Genomic DNA, 16,040 nt, shown 5'->3' with positions numbered 1-16,040 from the left:
TTTAACACTTATACAAATACTGCACAACGTAATTTACACAGTTCAATCTTGCTCATAGTCTTTTCTCTATACACAATACCATAGGACATTGTTATAAAAATGTTACAACTTTATTGTACTTGTTGCCTAGCTTGTACATTTCTACAGTTGGTATATAAATAGCCTCGCATGCACATTCAAACACGCAAACCTGGTTGGATCGTAAGCATTTGCACATTAAACTGCCACATTTCGTCTTGCAATCGACATTAGTATATGACACGTTACTTTGGGCATTTTTGGAATACAGTCATACATGTCACCCGTGGTATCCTTTGTATGCATGCAAACTTAGATCCATTATTTTACGCGATCGATGTAAAGTTGTGAAGCGTAATTAGTATATGTATAACTGGCATATATGTAAAGCTATGATGGTCTGTCTGTATACACCGGATACACATGTTGTCAGTCTGTATAACCCAGATACCCAAAATGTCCTGCATCTATACCTAAGGTACCGATAGTTGCCTCTTTTTACGCCACGGCCACTAAAAGTGTATCTGTATGTATCGCTAACCTGACCTGTATGTATATCCATATTACACAGAGTGACCTGTCTACCTTGGATACATTGCCGGCCTTTCTGTATATCAAGGATATCCGTATTGGCATACATATATAGCCCAGATAGCCCGTATGTATACAATGGATGCCACGAGAGGCCTGTTTGTACACCTAGGATACCCATAGTTTTCTTTTTTATATATAACCAGGAAGACCTATACCCAGTATACCCAGAGCGGTCTTTATGTATAGCAAGTTTACAAATAGCGGTACCCAGGATCCAATGGTGTCCTGTATTTATAGCCAAGAAGACCTGACAGTATACCAAGGATACCCAGATAGAACTGCCTTTATACCTAGGGTACATCGGTGGCATGTATTTATACCCAGGATATTCATAGTGGTGAACGGTCAGGATTTTTTGTATACCCAGGATACTCAAGGTGGCCTACTTAGGATGCACTCAGGTGACCTGTATATATACCAAGCATACTCAACGCATATATAGGCCTAGTGTATAGCAACGATGGTCTGCCTGTATACCCAGTTTTTTTATCCAGAAAGGCTTATTATGTAAAACCGGAATATCCATCATGGCCAGTATATATGGCCACGTTGACATGTTTGTACATCCAGGCTACACAGAGTGGCATGGCTTTATACCGTGGATACATAGGTAACCGGTCTGTATACCAATACCATCCAAAGTGACCTGAATGTATAGCCGTGATGGCATTTCTATATACTCATGATACCCAGAATGGTGTGTATGTAAATCAAAGATACCCTTAGTAGCCTTTATATACAACTGTAAAGCCAGGATGCCATGCCTGTTTACCCAGAATATCCAGAGTTGCAAGGAAACTCGGTTGGCCCTTCTGTATGTCCAGAATACCCAGAAGCTGTCTGTGAATCAGTATACCAGTATTTGTCAGTATGTATAGCCAATATGACCTGTCTGTATGCAAAGGATACCGAGATAGGCATTTCTGTATACACATGACCTGTATTTGTAGCCAAAGTATCCAAAGTGGACTGTATGTATAGCCAGGGTGGCTATACATGTATGCACAAAACACACAAAGTGAATGATTGTATAAATAAGATACCCATAGTGGAATGTGCATGTATGTATAACCAGGATAATTTTCCTGTATAACTAGGATACCCATTTTATCTGTCTCTGTATCAAGGCTACCTATTGTTGTCTATATGTATAGCCAGGTTTTCCCTAATCTATGTCTGTATGTTTGGCAAGTAGGGCCAATCTGTATACACAGGATACCCAGAGTGGCATGTCTGTTTACCCTCGATACCGACAGTGGCATCAATATTAGGCTCGGATGGCGTGTCTGTAAACAAATGATACCAAAAAATTGCCTGACTATATATCACTTATACACAGTTTGCCTGTCTGTATCCTAAGAATATCCATAGTGGCATGTATGAAAAGCCATGTTTGCCTGCCGATATGCCAAAGATATAAAGATATACATATGTGCCTTCTCTATACCACTTGATATATTTAGTGCCCAGTCGATATACCAAGTATACTATTGATACCAATTTAGGCTATCCTGTCTGTAAACCCAATGCATGTTTTAAATAATATATTGTTTAATTATCCGTCAAAATACTGCAAAACCTTACATAAAACCTTCTGTACATTCTCCAGTATATAAGAAAAACTGAACATACTGACTTCTTGACGGCCATTGTGAAAAGTGGCTGTCTTATTGGTTGGCTGAGATGGTGTCAACCTGATTTAAAATAGTAATGTTTTTCAATCACAATACTGTGCTAAACTACATAAAACAACTATGTAAACTCTATAATGTATGCAAAGAAACCTTAACACATTGACATTTGGCAGCCATTTTGAAAAAATGAGCGCCATTTTGGTTATCTGAGGTTGCCTACATGGCGTATGGTCTTATTATCAATTGTTTTTATCAATCTTAATATTGCAATAAATTACATTAAAACTTATGTAAACGCTCATATTTTTGAACATACCTACATTTGGTGGTTGTTTTGGTCGCCATTTTGAGAAAACATGGCAGCCATATTGGCTGTGTGACATAGGTTCACAGGTTCACAGTTTGAAATAGCTGGTAGAGATGTACCTAATACAAAAGAATTGCCTTGCTTTTGTGAAAACAACTACACAATTGTTCTAAAAAAGCTGTTGGTCAGAAGTCAACTCAACCCACCCACTTCTAGCAGTATCTACACATAAAACACATATGATGGTAATAAAAACAGTTGCGTTTATCAAGAAATTTGTATCCCACATATCATTTGCTACCTTTCTGTTTTTTAAATCATGAAAATTATATATATAACAATAATTATTATACAGCTGTACATACATGCCAATTTTTATCGTAATTTTGTACGATTTTGTCGCTTTCGTTAATATTAGTTAATATGCACATAGTGATTTTATTTAATAGCTGAATACATTGGCTTTAATCAAATACCATTTTTGCTCACTTATATTTTCATCAAAATGGCGAAGATATGATGCCGTATAAGTGAAATTAATAAAAAACCGCACTTAATGACCTTTGACCAAATTTCTTGACCTTAATTTGACCTTAGAATTGTGACTACCGCCATCAATGAACTACTTATATCATATACTTCACATATAACACATAAACCTTTCATCTTCACGAAATGCCTAAGTGGGTGTTTTCCAGCCACATATATGAAAATAATTGGTAAACTAAGAAGCATACTGAAGATTATTCAGACTTTCTCTTTGGCAATGATTCCGTCTCCGTATATCATCCTTTGATGAAGAAATATATGATGGTCATGTCCCAATATGGCTGCATTACATGCATTTAGGACGGAATTACGACAACAAGTGGTAATTTCAAATAGCATCTATAGCGCCACTGGATTACCACAAGTTCTCTTTTGAGAGTAAAATGTCTGAAATCAAATCAAGTGTTGTTCAGCAAAAGGTTTATTTCCATATTTACACAGTATTTGATCAAGTAGGCGGTATTTATTTAAAGTGCTACAATCATGGAATGGATAATTGTAATGCTTTGCTTCATGGTAAGCGTATATACTGTTCACAAAAGTTAAATTTAGGTTTCGGTTGTTTGGTCACATTTTTATTAAACGAGGAAATAAGCCCCACCTAACGAAGATGGCAAACGTATTGTCCTAACTTGGTGAGGATAATTTTATTACTAAAGTTTTCAACTGCAGTCTCTTTATCATAATTTCAGTGATGTATTTAATGGAACGAACTTTGTATGAGAGATCTTTACGATTCTTTGCATTCACTCCCTTTAAACAGTAGTATGATTGTATTTGTCACAGTGCGAAGCACCTGTCTAAACTGCAGGTTTATAAAATTTCAAAAGCCGTTACACATAGTTACACATTAATCAGAGATTTAATTAGATAATGTATTTAAGTAATAACAAAAATGGAAGTACAAAATACAATATGCTGTATACCTTTATCAATACGAATAATGTTTGTAAACCATCACATATAGAGACGCTAAAAATTATAAAGTAGATTGACAATATGTTTAAATATGCACAAATCAACACAACATTTATCTTAAACTTCGGAAGTATTTCAAAGTGTAAATACCACCTTCGAAATAGCAGTAGCCTCATTACGTAGATGTGCTAAAAATATGATGGACATTTACAAATGCTTCCGATTGTCAATTCTTTAAATATACTCTGGGCCCCCCGTGGCCGAGTGGTTAAGGTCGCTAACTTCAAATCACTTGCTCCTCATCGATGTGCGTTCGAGCCTTACTCGGGGCGTTGAATTCTTCATGTGAGGAAGCCATCCAGGTGGCTTACGGAAGGTCGGTGGTTCTACCTAGGTGCCCGCTCGTGATGAAATAATGCACGGAGGGGCACCTGGGGTCTTCCTCAACCATCAAAGCTGGAAAGTCACCATATGACCTTATGACCTAAAATTGTGTCGGTGCGACGTTAAACCCAACAAATAAAATTTAAATATACTCTAATCATTTAAGGTTTTTTAAAAACATTTCTTCGTAATTTTATGCACTTAATATTGTCTACAAATATTAAGAGTCAGATATGTTGTGAGTATTTGCCAAGTTATATAACGTTCGGAAAAAATGTTTCGATCTATGGGAGATTGAATACTGACAAGAGTAGTATACGGCATTTTTTACACATAAATTTTGAACAGCTATTGGTACTCAGTTGATACAAAGTCTCTTTTTAAGGCGATATCTCCATTGGAATCTTGTTCCATGATAATTGTAATTACAGTGCCACCTTTTTGTTTTCTTTTTGTTTTTTGAGAAGTTCTACATAGCTTGTCTCTTGTATATATTAGATATCTTTGTTTACTTTGGTGTTTTGGAACATGGTTGGGGCAAGAGTGAGGTTTGGTACGCACCATAAACGTCTAACCTTACCTTTTGTTTTACTTTTATGTATGTCTGTCTTCTTCTGGTAATTAACTGACGCTGATTGAATAGTAAAACGTTTATGCATCTTCAAATTACTAACCCCTCGCCGAGGTTGGTTCGAGATTCACTTCGGCTGTTTAATTCTTTATGTGAGGAAGCCATCTAGATGTCTTACCGGTAATATCTGCAAGTGGTGAAAATTGCTTCATTAGATTTATAACAGGTAATATCTGCTCAGAATTGTGTAATATACACCTTTTTAGGAACAACTTCTATATCATTTGCATATTTTTGGTACAAATGAGGATTTCCATTCAAGAAGATTAAATCTGACCAGTGACGTGGTTCCCCAGACCTTCGCTTCGCATCAGGTATATCATTTTACATAAGAATGCCAGAATGTAAAGTCATTTCGTGTACTTTTGATTATTTCTTGGAAACAAATGATAGAAATAAGAAAAGAAAGGCAGTATGATACTTAATTTAATGAACAGTTGAAATTTTCTGTGCTTTATATACGGTATCTTTATGGCATGTGTAGTAATCCTACTTTATAGGGGCATAATTCCAACAAGAGCCATTCAAACTAACAGAAGGCTAGGAAAATCATTGAAAACTTACTTACGTACAATAACTGATTGCCTCATAATAATTGTAACAACTTTTAAATTTCTGGTAATATCCACACGTCGTGAGAATTGCTTCATTCGATGTATAACTGGTATTGCCTGCTCAGATTTGTGTAAGATAGACCTTCTCATTCTATGCCTTGACACGGTATCTCTTTGGCATATGTAGAAAGCCAAGTTTATAGGGGCATAATTCCGAAAAGAGCCATTCAATCAATCAGAAGATTGGCAAAGGTATTGACAATTGACTGATGTACCAATATTGACTGCGACAGAGTTATTTTAACAAGAATGAAATTACTTGTGAAATCTACACGTTGTGAGAATTGCTTCAATCGCTGTATAACAGGTAATTTCTGCTCAGAATTGTGTAATATACACTTTCTACGAAAAAACTTCTTGATCATTTGCATCATTTTGGTAACGTTAAGAGTTTTCAATTCACTAGACTAAGTCTGACTATTTAGGTGCTTCCCCAGATCTTTGTTTTCCATCAAGGATATCATTATAAATAAGATTGGCAGAACGTAATGTCTTTTCGTCTACTTTTGATTATTTCTTGGAAGCAAATGACAGAAATTAGAAAAGTAAGGCTGTATGATACTTAATTTAATGGCAAGTTGCATTAGATACATTTGATACGTTGTCTTTTGGCAGGTGTAGAAAGCCTATACTATAAGGGCATAAGTCCAACAAGAACCATTCATTCAAACATTAGGTCGGCAAAACTATTGACTATTGACTTATGTACAATAATTGCGAAGGAATATGGATTTTACAACGTTGAAATTTCTCGTAATATCTGCATGTTGTGAGAATTGCTTTATTCGATGTATAACAGGTAATATCTACTCACAGTTGTGTAAAATACACCTTTTTAGGGAAAACTTCTACATCATTGGCATGTTTTAAGATACAACTCAATTTGTTTTTTGCATCAAGTTGACTAAATCTGACCATTAAGGTGCTTACTTACACCTTGGTTTTGCACCAGGATGTCATTTAAGATAAGAATGGCAGAATGTAATGTTTGTTCGTGTACTTTTGATCAATATTTGGTAAAACGTCTATATCATTTGCATATTCTTGGTAAACTTGTGAAATCTACACCTTTTGAGAATTGCTTCAATCGATGTATAACAGGTTATATCTGCTCAGAATTGTGTAATATACACCTTTTTAGGGAAAATTTCTACATCCTTGGCATGTTTTAAGATACAATTCAGTTGTTTTTTCATCAAGTTGACTATATCTGACCATTAAGGTGTTTAGCTACACCTTGGTTTTGCACCAGGATGTCATTTAAGATAAGAATGGCAGAACGTAATGTCTGTTCGTCTACTTTTGATTAATGTTTGCTAACAAATGACAGAAATAAGAAAAGTAAGGCAGTATCATACTTAATCTAATGACAGCCTGATGTATTCGATGCATTTGATACGCTGTCTTTAGGCAGGTGTAGGAAGACTATCCTATTAGGGCATAATTCCATGAAGAGTCATTCAATCAAACATAACGTTGGCAACATTAATGACAATTGAATTATGTATAATAACTGATTGCGACAAAATGATTTTAACAACTACCAAATGTCTTGTAAAATCAGCATGTCTTGAGAATAGTAACAATTGTTAAATTTCTTGTAATATCCACACATCTTGAGAATTGCTTCATTCGATGTATAACTGGTAATGTCTGCTCAGAATTGTGTAATACAGACCTTCTCAAACATCTTAGATCATTTGCATAGTTTTGGAAATATTGAGTGTATTTCATAATGTGGAATAAATCTGATTTTTAAGGTGGTTCTCAATACCTTGGATTTACATCAGGGATATCATTTTAGAAAAGAACGTCAGAATTCAATTTTCTCGTGTACATTTGATTATTTCTTGGAAATAAATGATAGAAATAAGTACAGTAAGGCAGTAAAAATTTAATTTAATCAATATTTGAAATAATCTAAATATTTGACACAGTATCTCTTTGCCATGTGTAGAAAGCCTATTTTATGAGGGCATAATTCTGACAAGAACTATTCAAACAAACAGAAGGTTGGAAAAATTATTGACAATAGACTTATGTACCAACATTGATTGAGGCAGAGTGATTTTAACAAGATTGAAACTACTTGTAAAATCTACATGTTGTGAGAATTGCTTCAATCGATGTATAACAGGTAAAATCTGCTCGGAATTGTGAAATTGTGAATTTTATTTTGGCCTAATTTATAAAGGCATAATTTGGACAAGAGCCATTCAGACTAATAGAAGGTTAGCAAAATTATTGACAGTTGGGTTTTGTACAACAATTGATTGCGACAGAATGATTTTAACAAGATTGAAATTTCTGGTAATATCCGCAAGTCGTGAGAATTGCTTCATTCGATGTATAGCAGGTAATATCGGCTCAGAATTGTGTAACATACACCTTTTTAGGAATAACGTCTATATAATTTGCATATTTTGGTAAAATAGGGGATTTTCATTCAAGTATATTAAATCTGACCAGTAACGGGGTTCCCCACACCTTCGTTTCGCATCAGGTATATCATTTTAAATAAGAATGGCAGAACGTAATGCCTTTCCATGTACTGTAGATATTTCTTGGAAACAAATGATGGAAATAAGAAAAGAATGGCAGTATGATACTTAATTTAATCAATAGTTGAAATTTTCTGTGCATTTTAAACGGTAGCTTTATGGCATATGTTAGAATTCTATTTCCGACAAGAGCCATTCAAACAAACAGAAGGCTAGAAAAATTATTGTCAATTGACTAATGTACAATAATTGATTGGCACAGAATAATTTTTAACAACTTTTGGTAATATCCGCACGTCGTGAGTATTGCTTTATTCGATTTATAACTGGTAATGTCTGCTCTGAATTGTGAAAAATATACCTTCTCAGGTCTAACGTCTTAGATCATTTGCATGGTTTTGGTATAGTTTAGTGTATTTCATAATGTGTAATAAATCTGATTTTTAAGGTGGTTCTCAATACCTTCGTTTTGCATCATATCATTTTAAATAAAAACGTCAGAATTTATTTTTTTTCGTGTACTTTTGATTATTTCTTGGAAACAAATAATAGAAATAAAAAAGTAAGGCAGTATGATATTTGATTTAATGAATAGTTGAAATAATTAATACATTTGACACGATATCTCTTTGGCATATGTAGAAAGCCTATTTTATAGGAGCATTATTCCGACAAGAGCCATTAGAAAAACAACAAAAGTTGAACAAAATTGTTGACAATTGACTTATGTGTAATAATTGATCGCGACAGAATGATTTAAACAGCTTTGAAATTTCTTGTAAAATTCGCAGGTCGTGTGCATGACTTCATTCGATGTATAACAGGTAATATCTGCTCGGAATTGTGTGATATACACCAATTTAAGACAGACTTCGGTTATCATATGCATATTTTCGGTAAAATTGAGGATTTTCCATCAAGTGGATCAGATCTGATTTTAATGTTGTTCCCTACAACTCTGTTTTGCAACAGGACATCATTTCAAAAAAGAATGGCAGAACTTACTGTTTTTAGTTTCTGTTGTTTTTTTCGTGTACTTTTGATTTTATCTTGGAAACGAATGATAGAAATCAGAAAAAAAGGCAGTATGATAATTAATTTAATGAAAGGTTCAAGTATTCTTTGCTTTTGACAAGGTATCTATTTGGCATGTGTAAAAGGCTATTTTATAGGGGCGTAATTCCGACAAGAGCCATTCAATCAAATAGAATGTTGGCAAAATTATCGAATTATGTACATTAATTGAATGCGCGGACTCATTTTAACAACTTTGAAATTTCTTGTAATATCGTGACATCGTGAGAATTGCTTCATTCGAGGTTTAAAGGGTAATATATGCTCAGAATTGTGTAATATACAACATTTAAAGACAAACTTTGTATATCATTTGTATATTTTAGGTAACATTGAGCGATTTTTATAAAATGGCCTTATCCTGATTTTCAAGTTCTCACCCTCACTTAGGTTATGAATCAGAGATATCATTTTAAGTAAGAATGGCAGAACTTAATGTTTTTGTTCGTATACTTTTGATTGTTTCTTTGAAACGAATGATAGAAATAAGAAAAGTATAGCAGGATAATATTTAATTTAATGAAAAGTTTATGTATTCTATGGATTTGACATGGTATCATTTTGGCAGGTGATGAAAGCCTATCTTATATGGGCATAATTCCGACAAGAGCCATCAAATCAAACAGAAGGTTAGCAAAATTATTGACAACAGACTTAGGTACAAAATTTAAATGCGACAGAATCTTTAAAAAATTTGATTTATTTTGTAAAATCCGCACGTGGTGAGAATTGCTTCAATCAATGTATATCTGCTCAGAATTGTGTGATATACAACATGTTAAGGCAAACTTCGTATATCATTTACATATCTTTGCTAAAATTGAGGGTTTTTCATCAAGTATACTGAATCCTGAATTTTAGGTGCTTCTACATACATTGACAACAGCCATACAATCAAACTTAAGGTTGGCAAAGATTTTGACTATTGAATTATGTATAATAATTGATTGAGACAAAATTGTTTCTGAAACATTGAAATTCTTGTCATATCTGCACCTCGTGAAAATTGCTTCTATCAAAGTTAAAATGGTAATTTTGGACTGGATCTGAATAAGATAATACCATCGAAGACATAATTGCTATTTCGTTTCCATTTCTTTTTTCTTTCTTTTTTCTTTGGATTTGAGAGTTCTTCATAAAGTGGGCTAAATCGTTATTTTTGAGGTGATTGCCGACACCTTTGTTTCGCTTCAGGGAGATCATTTAAGATAAGAAGAAGAGAAAGTGATGACGTTTAGTGTTCTTTTAATTGTTTCTTGGAAATGAATGAATGAAATAAGAAACGTGAAATTTATTAAAGAAAGTAACTGAATTGTCAACAATTTTACTAACATTCAGTTTGATAGGAAGGCTCTAGCCGGAATTAAACCCTTATAAAATTTCCATGAAATGAAAAGTTGGCATATTCTAATCATTTGACACGATTTTGTTTTAAGTCAAGTATGGACAGCCAATTTTATAAGGGTTTAATTCCGGCTAGAGCCTTTCTTTCAAACTGTTGACAATTCAGTTACTTTCTTTAATAAATTGCGACAGATGATTATTAAAACAATGAAATTTCTTGTAATATTCGCACGTCGTGAAAATTGTTTCTATTGACGTAAGACCGATAATTTCTGGTCTGAATTAAGTAATACACACCATTTTAAGCCATTTTCTCACGCCTTGCATCAGGGGCATCATTTGACATAAGAATGACAGCACCTGATGATTTCCGTGTACTTTTAATTGGTTCTTGAAAACGAATGATAAAAATAGGAAAATTAAGGCAGTATGATACGTAATTTAATGAGAAGTTGACATATTCTATGCATTTGACATTTTTTTTAGCTAAAATCGAAAGCATATTTTTAGGGGAATAATTCCTACAATAGACATTCTATCAAAAACAAACTTGGCAAATTTGTTTACAATTGTCTTGTGTACAATAAATGATTGCGAAAGAATGATTTTAAAACAATGCATATATATGTAATATCCACACGTGTTGAAATTTGCTACAATTGGTATAAACCTGGTAATGCTAATTGGATTTGAGTAAGAAAACACCAATTGAAGCAAAAGCTGCTGTATCCTCTCAATAATCTTGATAGATAAAATAAATGGGCTAAATCGTTATTTTTAAGATAATTGCCCACACTTTGTTTTAGTTTGAAATATGACAGTTCTTCCAAACATTCCCATAATTCCAAATTTTGTCCACAATATTATTGTTTTTGAAAAACACATATTTCAAGGCTACATAAGAATTTCAAACAGTATTTTCACTTTGTTAATTTTTGATTATTTAGATTTATTTGAAATAAAAATATGATTTTCCTACTTACTATGAATTTTGACCGAACGGTCTGTTTCTAAAACATTAATGTTTTTTGACATTAAAATATATACTGCTATCTTTGCAAGTTCTATTTAATAATACACCACCCGATTTTATTTTTCATACGCACATTTAAAGTAATTATATAGTGCTAATAAAAACAATTCTTTTTAATCTTTATATTCACTGGAAACAAAATATTATTCATCAACTTTATATTCTTTGATTTTTCCTTTACTCATGCATTTTCAGCTAAATGTGTTGAATGAGTCTAGTGCCTGGACATTAAATATTAAGATCATTAAGAAGGGCACATGACAGCAGGTATGATTCATTTTTATTTTATTTAGTTATCAAACAATTAAGCCTTTATAAAGTTTGAAAAACTATATTTACTGGAACTGGATCCTCTATTCACATTCTATTAAAGACGTTTTGTTTTATAATCAGCTGAATTTGATATTATACAATTCAATTAAATTAAGGGGCCTCCGTGACCGAGTAGTTTTGGACCACTTGCCCCTCATCCATGTGGGTTCAAGCATCACACGGGGCGTTGAATTTTTCATGTAAGGAAGTTACCCAGCTAGTTAACGGAAGGTCGGTAGTTCTACCCAGGTGCCCGCACATGATGATATAATGCACGGAGGGGCACCTTGTGTCTTCCTTCTCCATCAAAGCTGGACCTGTAATAGTGTCGGTGCGACGTTAAACCTAACAAAAACAAAAAATGGACAAATAACCACAATTCACTTCAAAATACAATATAGAAATAAACTTTCTCTTTCGGCTGTTTATATCCTTACTTCACATTTTATGTGCTGTTATTGGCTGTACTTCAATGATCATGCAGATAAAGGGAATTGAAATGAAATAAGAATTTACTTCCAATTGCAATAATCGAAGATATATTAGCCCCTCTATTTTGCCTTTCATCATCTGGAAAATCCTTAGTTTACGTTTAATTAAAAAGCACTTTTGTATTTCCATAATTAAACTATTAAAGTGAAAATATATCTGGCATTCACTTCAAAATTCTAAATCGAAACTGATTCAGGCACACTTATCTGTTAATTTTGTATTGTTGTCTTTATCCTTCGGGTAAACATTGGCGCTTCTTGTTTTCTCAATTTACATTTTCTTGAAAATGGCATGTTTGGTAATTTGCTTCAAAAATTGTATTATTTACGTGAATGTAAATAAGATCAGCATTTCTTTCAAGTTGCAAGATCTAGAATTAATCGGTTCTCAAGTCCGCTACATATATGTCTTTCTCCTTCGTGTAAATAGTTGATACAGGTTTAATCCATATTTGTTGCATTTTATGGCGGCTGTTTTATGGGCCGTGTCAGCATGTCTATACAGTTATAAGAAAATAATTCTAAAATACACTTAACAATACTATAACAATACTAGTATACTTTTCATTTATTGTTCATGTAAATAAAGTTCACGAAAGGTACCAATCCCAGTAGTAATATATATAGCGTGTTTGAGCCAATTTGACCTCACTTGACCCCTTGCCCAATTTTATAAGTGCACTTTGGTCTTACCCTAAACTTAAAATACTAATTTGGTACCCTTAGTACCCTGAAAATCTTTGGTTAAACCAAACGAAAACCTCCGGTTTGGTGAAAACATTTGATTTGATGGACGTAAGGTTGAAGGGTCAATCTGACCCCATTTAACCTATAGTCCTTGGTCAGGACTGACCAAAGCCGGACAGTTCAAAAACCACAGGTTTTAAACCCAATAAGAAAGTTTTAAATACGTATGATATAGATGAGTTTACAGAACAGAATATATTGTTTGAAAGAAAAAAGATTTACTGTTTTTATAAATCCTCATTATGTTACAGCAAAAAAAGGGAAAAGAATGATAATGGCTACCTGTTCATCTTGTGGAAAAATGAAATCAAAGTTTGTTAAAAGTACTATCACAGCAGGTAATTTAGATATTCATAAAGCAATGTTACCTTTATTACCTAAGAAAGGTTTAACACTCCCAGGATATAATTATTGTGGACCAGGAAATCCTTTAGATAACGGACCCCCTGTTAACGAACTAGACGCAGTATGTATGGACCATGACTTTTGCTACGACAACGGTGTAAAAAAAAGTACATGTGACAAACAAATGCTTTCCAACTTAAATAACACCAAATCAAAAACATTTGGAGAAAAGATTGCAAAACATTTAGTTGTAAAACCAGCAATTAAAACAAAATACAAACTTGGTCTTGGACAAAAACGAAAGTCAAAAAACGGGAAAAGTGGGTAGAGTATACCCCTGAAATAACTACACCGAGCTACCGCTGGAGTGATGAATTAGCAGAAGGATTACACAAACCAATTAAAAGAAAATTTTGGAAACGAAGAGTGGTTGTCCATGACATTGATGATACTTGGTCAGCTGATTTAGTTGATATGCAAGCCTTTTCGAAATATAATAAAGGAGTAAAGTACTTGTTAACCGTTATTGATATATTCAGTAAATATGCTTGGGTTATTCCATTAAAGAATAAAACTGGAGAATCTGTTACTGAAGCATTTGAAAAAAATAATTTCTGAAGACAGAACACCGACAAATTTATGGGTAGATGAAGGAAAATAATTTTATAATAAAAAGTTTGAATCATTTTTGAATAAAAATAAGATTAACATGTATCATACATTTAATGAAGGAAAGGCTGTCGTAATCGAAAGATTTAATAGAAGTTTAAAAAGAATAATGTGGAAATATTTTACAGCAAATAATACTTATACTTATTTAGATAATTTACAGGAAAGGGTTGATGAATATAACAAAACAAAACATTCTAGTATAAAAATGACACCAACCAAAGCCAGTAAAATCTTAAATAAAGGTACTGTTTACTTTAACTTATATGGTAATTTAAAGATACCAAAGAGTAAACCAAAATTTCTCGGGCGGGGCGTATGTTCTCCGTGACAATTTGATAAACGACATTGTGTCTGAAATCATTAGTCCTCCACCTCTGATTCATGTGGGGAAGTTGGCAGTTACTTGCGGAGAACAGGTTTGTACTGGTACAGAATCCAGGAACACTGGTTAGGTTAACTGCCCGCCGTTATATAACTGAAATACTGTTGAAAAACGGCGTTAAACCCAAAACAAACAAAAAAACAAACAAACCAAAATTTAAAATTGGCGATCGAGTTCGCTTAAGCAAACTTAAACGACATTTTGAAAAAGGATATACACCAAACTAGACAGAGGAGATATTTATAATTCATGGAATTAATAATACAAATCCCAGAACATACACTATTAAAGATTTAAACAATGAAATAATTCAGGGTTCATTTTATGAACAAGAACTTTTACATACTAAACAAGAGGTTTTTAGAATAGAAAAAGTTATTAGAGGAGACTATAAGAAAAGACAAGCTTTAGTAAAATGGAAAGGTTACAATAAAAAATTTAATAGTTGGGTACCATTTAATGAATTGGAAGAAATTTAAATTGAAAATATATTATATAAATGAGTAATAAAAATCTAATTTCTAATGGAATAGAAACAATAGATAATTAATAGACCACTTAACTAAACTTGCTGCTGCATATAGAAAAAGTTATAAGTTTTGTGGAAGAGTAAATACAGGATTACAGATTACAGCAGGTATTTTTGATTGCCCGGCTGCATTAGCACTTGTTCCAGCTATTCCTATATTTGTAGCAGTTGCTGGCGCTGTTCCATCAATAATTACTATATTTATTAATAGACTAAAAGTTGAAAACAAAAAAGCTATTTTAAAATTGCACCACCACAAAATAAAACAACTAATAACAAAAGCAGGGATCGGAAAAATAAGCAAAGAAGATCCAAATAAAGTTATTCAGGATATTTTTACAATACTGTTAGAAATGCAGAAAGAAAAAAACTATTCAATGCCTCTTGAAATGCAAATGAAGGAATTTAAACTTAACGGATATAAAAGCAAAAAGGACGAAGAGCAGTATTAAATTTCACATGCGTTTATAGAGATTTTTTTCTATAAGTACATTATATATTGATGGTTAATAGAAAAGTAGATAGAATGATTATGCCAAAATAATCTAGTATTTTAGGAGAAATAATGAATCCAGTCAATAATTCATATAAAAAATGTTCTTAAAAGAAGAAACGTTATTAAATCAAAACTTGATCAAATAGTTAGCGATGAATATAAAAATCATGTCATTGATAAATTACAAAATGTTATAGATCCTTATCTATTAGAAAGGAATTTATTTGAATGGGACTGTGGTTGTCTATTAACTGAAGAAGAAAATGTCGAAAAGTTATGTGATTGTCCCAGATCAAATAATATTCGAAACAATCCTAAAAATGTTATTGCAACCGATTGTGATACTAATGAAGAAAGAACGTATAAAAGCACTTATGCAACATCCAAAGACCTCGATATTAATTCTGGGTTAATAACAATGTGATGCAAAGAAAAAAAACAAGTTAAAAGTGGAATATAAAGACC

Source organism: Mercenaria mercenaria, chromosome 6 (assembly GCF_021730395.1).
Source record: "Mercenaria mercenaria strain notata chromosome 6, MADL_Memer_1, whole genome shotgun sequence".
In the NCBI taxonomy this organism is placed as follows: Eukaryota; Metazoa; Mollusca; class Bivalvia; order Venerida; family Veneridae; genus Mercenaria; species Mercenaria mercenaria.
This window is presented reverse-complemented; position numbering follows the sequence as displayed.